Source organism: Orbicella faveolata, unplaced genomic scaffold (assembly GCF_042242905.1).
Source record: "Orbicella faveolata isolate gen_17 unplaced genomic scaffold, um_ofav_v1 contig_1, whole genome shotgun sequence".
NCBI lineage: Eukaryota > Metazoa > Cnidaria > Anthozoa > Scleractinia > Merulinidae > Orbicella > Orbicella faveolata.
The window spans coordinates 3,828,959-3,840,321 of record NW_028301536.1 but is presented as its reverse complement, the minus strand read 5'-3'; the positions used below and the strand labels follow the sequence as shown (position 1 = coordinate 3,840,321).

Here is an 11,363-nt window from a genome sequence, read left to right as displayed (position 1 = left end):
CAAGGGGCAACTATCAGCCGATAGCTCCTCGACAGAAACACTCTATTGTTTGAACAGTGAGAGAACCAATCAGAGTCGGGGATGTCCAACAGGACAATTACTGAGTGGCCACTAAAAATTGTTAGAACTCTGTCTTCTTCAAATGTTGGGGATAACCCTGAATTATTTTATGTACCAGTGTATGTAGGTTTGCAAAGCATACTGTCTAACTAATCCACAAAAGAAACATTGCCATTAAAGCAAATCTCTTGGCGAGTAAATCATGTTATGTGTAGAACTAAAGAACTCGCTGCCAACACTGAAAATTCAAAATTCCTTATATTTGGTCGGGAAAGACTCTTTGGTGAACTATAGCGATAGTTCTTTAAAAGTTCGAGTTTCTGGATATCGTCTATGAGATAAAAAAATAAACGCGTATTTTTATTGGTATATACAAATGGTACTCCACCCTTTTGTTTCTTGTACATCGCTATTCCGTCCCCTTGGTTCCCTTCTTTGTTCTCCCTGTATCCGCTGCGGGCTCCCCATGCATTTATCGCTCCCATTCGCAATTCGTTCCCTGTGCTTTTATCTCCCCGATCATTCCCCCCTGTTTCCATTGTATTCCAACATATATTGCCTCGTGCGTTCCGGCGGGTATACAAAACTGTGGATGCTTCTTCCCACCCCCTGGGTTTAGTTTTGGGCTAGCTCCCTCCTGGGTTCCTCTTGTAGTCGCTGTGAGTTCCCCAAAACATTTTCTGGTCTGTAACAACGTACCTCCCGGTGCTTCCCTTTTGCCGCTTGCTCTCACATTCCTTCTTCGTTCCCAGTGCATTTGCTGCATGTCCCCCACTACTTCTCCACTACACGTTGCGTTTCCTGTGTATTTCCAGGTGTGTTCCTCTATGCGCGACTCTGTACTAACCCCTTTTGGTTTGCCCGTGGCTTCCTTACCGATGTTACCCGGGCATAAGCTGTCTGTTCCCCCATTGTTTGCTCCTACGTTACAACTTGCGCTCCCTCGTGTATGTTTTGTCGTGCCTTATATCACAATAATAACAATAACAATAAATAAGAACCTAGTTCATTATGAATACCCCGTAGCCTGGTGGTTTTTGTCATTTTTGCATTTTTGTCAAAGCGGTGATGGGGAGAGCAGAAGTTTTCTTTGTTCGTCAAATTTTTGTGCAATATTTCACTGAAAGTTCGCGACTCCCTGCGCCTGGAACTGGCACTAGTCACACAAGGACTAACTATGTCACGTGGTCAACTCGCGTATTTCCCGCCAAAGACGAAACACAGCTAGTTATAGCTAAATTTAAAACAAGGATTTCTTTCATACGACCTTGCTTTTTGGCTTCCTTTCCTCAACGTAAGTTGTATCGGCCCTTATGGCGGTTTTAGTGTAGCATGAGGATGAATGGATCGTGGGACAGAAAAAACTTAACGATTAAATAATCAGTTTTTTTTTTAATCTTAAAATGAACGCTACCAAATTCATTTTCAAAATAAACTTGAGGGATAGGCAGCCAAGAACTGTAAAAAAAAAAAGCTTAATTACGTTTGAAAAATGACCATTTCGTTTGTTCATCCATATGGGTTCACGTGGGCTCCATGGAAACAAAAGAAATGCAAAGTTGTAGCAGAAGAAAAGCGTGCAAAGAGTGTTGTTATTAAAACTTTGTGACCTATTTGTTAGCTGATTGGTCTAATCACATTTTGCATATTCATGATGACTATTGTTGATCTGAGGTGCTTTTTTGTCATTTTGACATGTCTGCTGTCGGAGTAAGGTGTGTACTGTTCCCTTCTACACTAGAAGCAAATTCTTGAAGAAGAAATGGCGTCGACGTTTGGGGAAGAGAAGTCGGTTGACACCCATCTCTGCCAATGGTTAGTATCTTTTTCTTTGCATCCTACCTTCGAAGGTAATATTTCAGCCAAAAATACCGGCTTCAAGTCCTACCACGTGCACTTGCCAGAGTTGGTTTACATTCAGTCGTGTTGAACTTCAGAACAACGTATGGTTTTCGTAAAAGAGCAAAACGTACGTTAGAAGCTAGTTCAGGAACCATACGAGACACTAGGTTCATAGCGGTGTTTTCGACGAGAGTTTGGCTTTCTTCATGAAAGTGTCAACGCGCACTCTTGTTCAACAGTGAATTCGCTCATTCCTCGTTTACTCGTTTGTTTCCACGCTTGGCTTTGCTCCTTACGCAATTTTCATCTATTCTATTTTCAGGGAGTATACGCCTGAAGACAGGAAAGTCAGCAAGGCTTGAGCAGATCAAAGGATTCAAGCAGGAAGGATGAAGACAAGTTCAGTGAAAATAGCATTTGAGAATTTGGTTTCCTTGAAATCTCTCCGATAAGAAATGGCAGTCTTGAAACTAGAGAAGATACAATTGAGTTCAAAACCACGTAGCTTAAAATCTTTTTTTTTTTTTTCTCGGCTGAAGTATTTGTATTCGAATGACATTCTGGCGCGGAAAAAAATTAAATTCGGTAGCCGGATTGTTACTTAACTCTGCCATGACGGAAAGGTTTCAACCGCTTTCGAGTTGTCATTTAGAACACGTTTTCAAATTGTGGGGAGTTTCATTCTTTGCTCGAGCGATCATCAACCAGATTAAATTAAATTTTATCGGTCGGCATTTGCATGCGTTACTACGTGCATTTTGTGAAAGTCGAGTATTTTTTATTTTTATTTATTTTTTGTTTGAAATTAAAGATCCAAATTGTTTTACAATCGCTCAACTCACCTAAGTTTGAGAACTAGTTACTAGGCGACAACCTTTGAAAATTATTTTAAGGTGGCGCTGCATGTTGAAATCAAACCGTGATAGTAGCTATTGGTCACGTGATCATGTCAATCATAACAAATTCTGTTTTGATTTTTAATTGTCTTGTTCTCCAAAATCGCATTCAGCACCAAGTTTTACGAAGGCCTAGTTTCAATTTATGATGTGAATTGTCTGTTGTAGGGCAATGTCCGTGCTCAAAAGCAACATTAAATGACTGGTCGTAGAAAATTGTTTCAGTTAAGCTATCAAACATTATGTTGCATGCCAGAGAATTAGTTCTAGTTTTCAAATCTTGGCATTTTCAGATACGAAATTAAATTGAAATAGACGTGAACATTTATATTTTTTACTTTACTGTTCCCAGAAAGGTCACCAAAATCAGAATCAATCAGAATCAATCATCACCAAAATCGGTGCCCCGGCCGGGAATTAATTGATTCATCTGATGTGAATTGTGTATGTTAAAAAAAACAATTTCCTTGTTCAGAATTCATTAATGACCCAATTGATCATAAAATGCTGCAGCTTGAAGTTAATTAAAAGTGTTCAATACAGCTATAAAACAATTTCTATCGTTTCTTATTTCAGTTGAAATTTTGCAACACTGTAACTTATTCCAGGAATCGTCAACGATTCGTTTGTAAATCTGAATTTGTTGGCCACTTTATTGAAGTTAATTATTGAATATTTGAAACATTTGTTGACATGATCACAACACATCATTTCACGCTTTCTTTCGGTTGTTCGCTCGTTTTGTTTTGTTTTGTTTTTTTCATTCTTTGCGCTACAATAAAAAGCGCGAACATTTTATGACGTTTACTGTGTATTAACATGCAGAGCCATCTTGAAAATAAATAATTCTAGAAGAGGATATTGGCACAGTTTCTGGATTGATCTTCGTATGCTGAAAATACTAGATTTATCGGCAGATACTGTACGGAATGCGTTCGGTGTAAATTTTGTTTCTTCGGAAGGGGAAGAAGCGCAAAAAGGTCAATCAGAAACCAAATATATCCTCTTGCTTAACTTCCAGCGAGGTTGTAATGAATTATGTCTGGTATCAAGCAACACTTTCCATTCATCGCTTTTCAAATTGTTTTGACTTTCATTTGCACCATCAAATATATCAAGTTTTAGAAATGTAGCTTCATTTGTCTGCTTTCTCTAAAATGATAAGGCTACCGATTTGGATTGGCAAACATCTTTACCGAAAATATTCACGAAAAAATCTGTTTTTTGTTTGATTTTTCTTAAATCATATTTCTTTCGTCGGAAACTGACAGACAATTTTACTAAAAGTATTCCATATTGCATCTTTCGTTTACAAAACGTAGCTCCAGTGGTCTGACTATTAGAAAATTTTATCGCTATCGTTTGTATTCAATATTACCACGAACGTAACTCCAACTGTCTGATTGTTCTAAAATTTTATCGCTATCCTTTGGGTTGACTATTACATTTTATTTTATTATGACGAACGTAGCTCCAATCGTTCGATTCTTGCTAAATTTTATCGCTATCGTTTGCTACGGACGACAATTACTAAACATTTACTATTAGCTCTAATTGCTCTTCAAAGCTCAGTGTAGTTTCAATTGTCCGATTCTTCTAAAATGCTATCGCTTTCGTTCGCAAATGATTAAGTTTAAATAAAAGTATTCCACAGAATCCATAGGATATAAAGTGATGAATTTGAAAGCTTGATGACCAGACATTAATCTTTAACACCCCGCTGGAAGTAATTTCTAGAAGATAACGAAGCAAGCCATGAGCAGTTTTCTTAAATTGGCCTTTAATTTGTCGGGTTTTACTCAACGTCACGGAAGGTCTAAATTTCACAAACGCTAAGGTCAGATTGAAGTTTGTGTTTTTTTTTCGCGGGAACTATAGGGTTCATGGCTTGCCTTTGCTACCTTCTTGAAATGTATTGCATGATGATTTCGGGTTAAATAGTTGAGCTGTGAATGACGAGCAGCTAGAAATCTAGTTACAGAAGTGAGACGAGCCAGTTAAAATAGCTACAACCGCAACGTTTCTACACAACATTGAGAAGGCAGCGACATTTTGGAATCGTTATAGTTGAGAGTTTATATAGTTGGGGCTCAAGTTACACGATTATATATACTTTCTTAAGTATTTCGATTTAGAATGTTTCCACCCTCCCAATGTTGTGTAGAAACGTTGCAGTTGTAGAAATTTTAACTTGCTCTTCTCATTTCTGTAAATAGGTTTCTAGCTGCTCGTCATTTTACGGCTGACTATTTGTCAAGATATCGTCATGGAATATACCATCTTCAACACAAACAAATATTGACTAGATTCAAAATCTTTTTTTTTCTTTGAAAAACTCAAATGATTGGAATCAAAATTTTTTCTTTAGTTTGTGTTCCAGATGGTATATTTTAAAATTTTTTTGGCGGGAAAAATTCAAGGGGGTACCCCCTTAAAATTTTTGTCAAAAAAGTTGTTAGGGGAAACGCTGTGCAAATTTTTTCCAATTTTCCCGCCAAAAGTCTTAGTATATATAGGGGAATTTTTTTGATGACACCTTTGTAATTAATTTAATTTAATTTCAATAAACTAATTAAAGAATACTTGTGAGTTATTGATTTGTCATTGTTTAATTAAAGTTAATTGATGTCAATAAAAGAAACAAGAGAAGACAAACGCAGTTTGAATGTTGTATTTATGACCTTTATTCAATGAATTAAATAAGACTTTATTGAATAAAAGTTAAGAGTAATAATTGAAAGTAATTAAAAAAATAAACTCGGAAAAAATTTTAAAAAACGGCGCATGTGTATTTTAGGCGCCCGTATTTTTTCTAAGTTATTTGGCGGGAAAATAAAAATCTTCAACGAGGGTTGACAGAATTTTTTTAAAAATAAATTGGCGCATGCGTATTAAAAGCGCCTGTATTTTTTCTAAGTTTTTTGGCGGGAAAATTAAAAATTTTGACATGGGTTACTCTGAGAATAAATTTAGGCAGTCAAGACAATTTTATAAAACATTTAATAAACAAGAGAACAATGATTTGTAAAAAAAAAACTAACTAGACGGAATACGCTTGAAATAACTTGACAAAAACTGCGAAAAGCAGCGAAATTTGTTTTAAATTTCTGGTTTCAAGAAAAGTTTTTAAAAACGCCTTTGGTTGAGACATTTTGGAAAAACAAGACAATCAAATCTGAAATTAGTCCGTGAATGAAAACTAGCAAAAAGATGAGCGTCTAAACGCGAAGGCTACCAACAAAAATTTGCTTTCCAAGGAAAATCCAAGACTTACGAAGCTCAACATACGAAAACTCGGTGGATCATATGATAGAAACGTACGTGACTATTGAACAAGTGGTATTGCGCTACACTAACGACTGTTGAGAATGCACGAAATTATTCAAATTCAGGAAATGTTGCCGTATTTCAACTGCTAACACAGAAAATAAAGAAAATAAAGTCTCGTTTGGTACCCTGCTGCCTTGCTGTTTGTCTAAACGAGCCAACAAAATATCAAATGGCACTTTACAATCTTTATTTGCTTAATTCACAGTTGAATCTCCTGTTGCAACGCCGTCTATTTACATACCCGCACAAAGCCTTATTAACATGTGTTCTCAACGGCCGTTAGTGTAACGCAACACCACTGATGCTCAAGAGTCACGGACGCGTCAGTCACACAATCCTCCAAGCTCTCGCATCATGAACAAAGGAAAAAGATAAAAACTGGCCTAAAATTTGTTAAAGCAAAGTTGACGAAACAATTTCTACAAAACCTAACGTCGCTAAATTTTTTGGGGGCCAGTTCATTCTTATAGATCGCCTTCGTGTTCTGTTTAATTGTAACGAAAACATGGCTGTTCCTTACGTTTACCCCATGAAGAAAATCCTATCCTACACGTCCTACTATTCGGTTTCCAAAAAAAATTCGCAATCTCTCATTCTGCCTTACTTTCGTCCCTTGCATACTATATCTTGTCCTAAGTGTCCTGTCTTCCTAATATGGCCTCCAGTATCTTGTCTTATCTCTGTGTTTACATGTATCTTCCCTCAATCGTCCAGTCACTGAGAAACTCTGAAAGAAAGAAAACAACAATTTTATATATATATATCACTCTGAAGCTTTGTATTGTAATAATTTTGCACTTTCGTTGCAACTACATGAAGCTTTCTTCATCCTATTCTATATACACTGGATACCGCGTTCCGTCCTTATTCTCATCACCTGCTGGCTTGACAATGTACTGATTTGGTAAGGAGAAACTAGATTTTGATCTCTTAGCTGAAATAATGGATCAGCAAATCTCTTCATCAGGTCAAAATTATTTGCAGTAACTATTAAATTAATAATGGCTATGACATATTTGCTGATTACTTTAAACAGAGAGGAATTAATATTTCAATTTGAAAACTGATAATAGACCAGGTTTCGAAGCCGACAATTAAAATGCCAGTAATAAAATTGATGACAATATTGTACCTGTGACAATACTTGATGCAAAAACCTGTTGTTGTTGTTTTTGTTTCTCTATGTGAAAACATTGTAAACAGTAGCCCAGGTGCAAGTCAACTGGCCTTAGCAATGGTTACATATAAAAACATTGACCCTTTAGTGTCTACAATACATGTACATTTATATTTGTTCTTCGGTTTTGAGAGAGACAAATATAGACTTACATCAACAACCCTTAAGAAATTACTTTTGCTCCAGCTAAACTGGTAAACCGAACAATCTCTTGACCATAGGCACATTTCAAAGAAAGCTGAGACATCTGTATCTTTACTATAAAGCTGTATAAAGATAAGTTCTAAATCTTCAAGGATGTTCGAACAAATTTCAGCTGTTATTTGAAAAAGAAACTTTGTAATATTATTATCTGGTTCTAATTTTCTAATAGAATTGCAGAGTCCGGCATCTATTTGCTGGCTAGTAAATCTCTTTCACCATACGCAAAAACTCTCAGAGAAAACTCGAAAAGCTTATTACTATTTTTCTCATTTGGGACCAATAAAATTCCTGCCTTTTTTCCCTTTCTGAAGGGCTACTAAAGTTCCAAATATTTTAAGACAGCTTGGCCTTTTGCTGATATGAGCCATTGGTTGTCAGAAAACATGTTTAGACCAGTTGGTAAATAATTTTCTCAGCTACAATTTTGAGGTCATCTGTTGCCTGTAGTAAGGATGCTCACAATAAAACATGATTGGTTGGTAACATCTGGAGTCAAATGATAATTAACAATTAGACCCGTAGTCCGCAAGGGCTATGGGTCAATAGCCAATGAGGCAAAGCCGAATGGGCTATTGAACCATGGCCCTTGAGGGCGAAGGTTCTAATTGTTTTAGTATCACCCAACTAGTCGGACAGAAAAGACAATAATAAAGTTAGCAAATGCAAGTTGAAGAAATATTTATTTGGGAAAAGCGTCACGCTCGATTGCGCCAATTTCGCTACTCAAGAACTATTACTAATAGACCTCTAGTAGCGTAGCCAATTAAAATGCAGGATTTGCATTAGTCCACTAGTTGGGTGATACTAATTGTCGATATGGATGCAGGCATCTCATTAATTAAGGAAGTAGAGGGCTTGTTTGATGAAGTAGACGGTCGACACTGATTCAAGTGCCATAGGGACAAGCCTCCAGGGAGGTCTGGGGTCAGCTCCCCCAGAAAATTTTCAAATTGAGAGATTCTGAATTGCTATTTTATGCATTCTCTTAGAGACATTTCTCCATACAAAAAAATAACAACAATATTGGAAAAGGTCAAAACACCAAGAATAGGTACTACGAAGACTTTTTTCAATTTTTACCCTACAGCACTAGCGTTACTGAAAACATACACCACACCCTAACACCATGCCCCCTCTTTAGCTACAGCCTTGACTATCTTGAGACAACAACAGTCAAGTTCCAGCCACAATCCAAAATCTTTTGTTTTCCCTAAAATACTCCTTTCAACTTGCACACGTATGCTATCGAAGTAGCCAGATTTTTTGAGAACCCTGAGAATGTTGACATTAAAACATGATTTCTCAATTACAATTACTTGAGGACATCTTTAGGTTCTAAGAAAACATGTTGAGACAAAATATGATTTGAATACAAGTTAACACTTTGAGTAGTTGCTAGTAAGTTGACCAGGATGCTGATATCAAAACAAGATCTGCCAAATTTAAGGTGGCTCTGAACCCTATCTGCAGTCAAGGCTGTGCTCTAGCGGCACCTGGTAGCCTCAGGTGACCAACATTTGGTCTTGGGCGACTAAACAAAAAATACTGGTCACCCCGCTGGGCACTCAGCTTTCTCGTGTGCAAATAAGCCCTGTGGTAAAGCAGGCGACTGATTGTAACATTCTATTTTTTGGTTGATTAAGAGGGTTACTTGCAGAAAAATATCCTTTTGCACAACACGCTTTTTATTTTTCAAGCTCTAAGTTTTTGTCAAGTTTGTTCTACATACATTAACATGAAACATGATCTTCTATTCTTCCCCCCGTGCTTGACTTCGTGCATGACAAATGCACGGATAATGCAAAAATCTGCACTGAGAATCTAGATTTTCCCTAGAGATTATTTTTTTCCTGATAACTATGTTTTAGTGTTTCAATAGTGTTTGATAGTGCAGCGTATAATTATTTATATAAAACAAAAATCTTCGTTTATGCAAATTTTGCTATTCAGCTAATTCTGCAAATAAACATGTCTTAAGTAGACAAAATTTTAATAGTGACGATTTGTTGGCAATATTTGGTGCCATGAGCACTAATAACTTGAAATAACTACATGACTTATTTTGGTGATCTTAAATCAAACTTTTCAGTGGTTCTAAATTTTGCCGCTAGTTCATTAATTAATACGTTTTTTCATGATATCACAAGTTTGCTAAAATAAACTGTGGCTACTAAAAATAGTAACTCACTCTGCCGCGTGTGTGAAAGTTTGGTTAAAGAACAAGAAAAACATTTAACACATAGCTTGTTGGGTAATTCTGTGGCTTTCTGCAGGCGTAAAAAAAAAAGTCGAAACGATTTCTTTTCAAAATCCCATGGCTTAGTAAAGATTATCACTTAAAGGATTGCTGTATCGGCCAAACTGTCATATCAAAGCTGTAATTAAGGGTGTTTTTAGGAGTTCATGCCGTTACCATGGTAACCTATTGCGTCACGAAAATAATAACAATGTGTTCATCAATGATTGGGCAGTTTTTTGATGTCATGATTGTAGCATCGAGTCATAGAGTGTTAGAACAACCCATCAAAATCTAAGTGTTGGAAACTATTTTGAGCCACCTTAGTAGGGTCAGGGTTTACGACTCTTCGCTTGCACACGTCTATCCAAAATTTGCAGGAGTACCCCTGCCCCCCCCCCCCCCCCCCCCCCACACACACACACACACACACACACACCAAGTGCAACCATTTGGGTATTGCATTAGTCTACCTAACCCATGTGGAAATAACCTTTGCCTTTGCTGTTCTATAAATAATTATTAAGGTCTTATATACGCGTGGGTTTCAGATAACGTTGTGTCAACCGAATGTAAGCTAGCTTTAAAATATGATCTATATATGACCGGGTAACAACCGTTGACTTGGCCGACAAGCCTCTTACGATTTGGACATTCGAAGAAGAACTAATAAATACTAAGCTTACTATATTTACAAAAAAAAGACAAGAAACTACAGGAACTGAGAGTATGAAAACGCTGAGTTCACGGTACATAATTTCAAAGACAACCTACCTCATATTAAAGCATATATATGAACCTGGATGAACCCGGGTGTAAGAACAACATGGCGACTTCTCGCTCCATTCCCTCTCTATGACCTAAATTATTAGAATTGAGAAAAAGTGACCTGATTACAATATGACTTCCACATGTCAAAACAGTTTCCGTAAGATAATAAAGCTGATTTACTTACCAAGAAGTTACTAGTAAAAATCGTAGTCAAATACGCTTCCCTTTCCAAAATACACTCGAAGGTCGAAACCACTGCACGTGTGGAACAGCGAAAAAAACACCATGTTGATAGGCATTGTGGAATAGTGTTTCTTTAGCCTCCCCTCCCTAGCAGAAGCCCCACTGCGCACTGAAATAGTCACCCATGTATGAAGGTCTGAATGGGGTTTAGCGTTTAGTGTTATTCGACCATAATTTTTAGTGTTTGCTGTGAAATTGGCCAATTTCTTAATGTTTGCTGTTTCTGGAGAAAATACTGTTGAGTGTTTGGAGGGTTTTTCTTGGAAACCCCATAGAGCCCCATACTCTTTTAGCATTGTAAATTCTTATCTGCTCTACGAAAATCGGTAATAAAATCACTCACGACCTTTGAGCCCGTGCTCAAAGCCTCTCAAAGGTTCTGTAGTCTCTTTTTTCGACCCAATGTGCAACAGCATTCTGTCTATTCTGGGAAGCCCGGGTAGCACTAGGGAGCTACTCCGTGCCAGGAGCCCATGATCCTTTGGTCAGCGTCAAAACATCATGGCGGCAATGGCGGCATCGGCATCGAGTGGATTCTGCTCTGATGTTGTCAAAGTTCTAGTGAGCTTCTATAGAAGCGGAGAGGATTCTTCTTGGAAAATTT

The 11,363-nt window shown here is 37.3% G+C and overlaps 1 long non-coding RNA gene across 1 annotated transcript; it reads right to left on the bottom strand.

Moving 5' to 3' along the window:
• Window positions 1–5,458: 5,458 nt before the first annotated feature.
• Window positions 5,459–11,034, bottom strand: LOC149117757 (uncharacterized). The gene is made up of 3 exons (XR_016206214.1): window positions 10,701–11,034; window positions 10,520–10,605; window positions 5,459–6,855 (listed from the first exon to the last, which is right to left on the bottom strand). It is a non-coding gene; the product is annotated as an uncharacterized LOC149117757 (long non-coding RNA).
• Window positions 11,035–11,363: the final 329 nt, after the last annotated feature.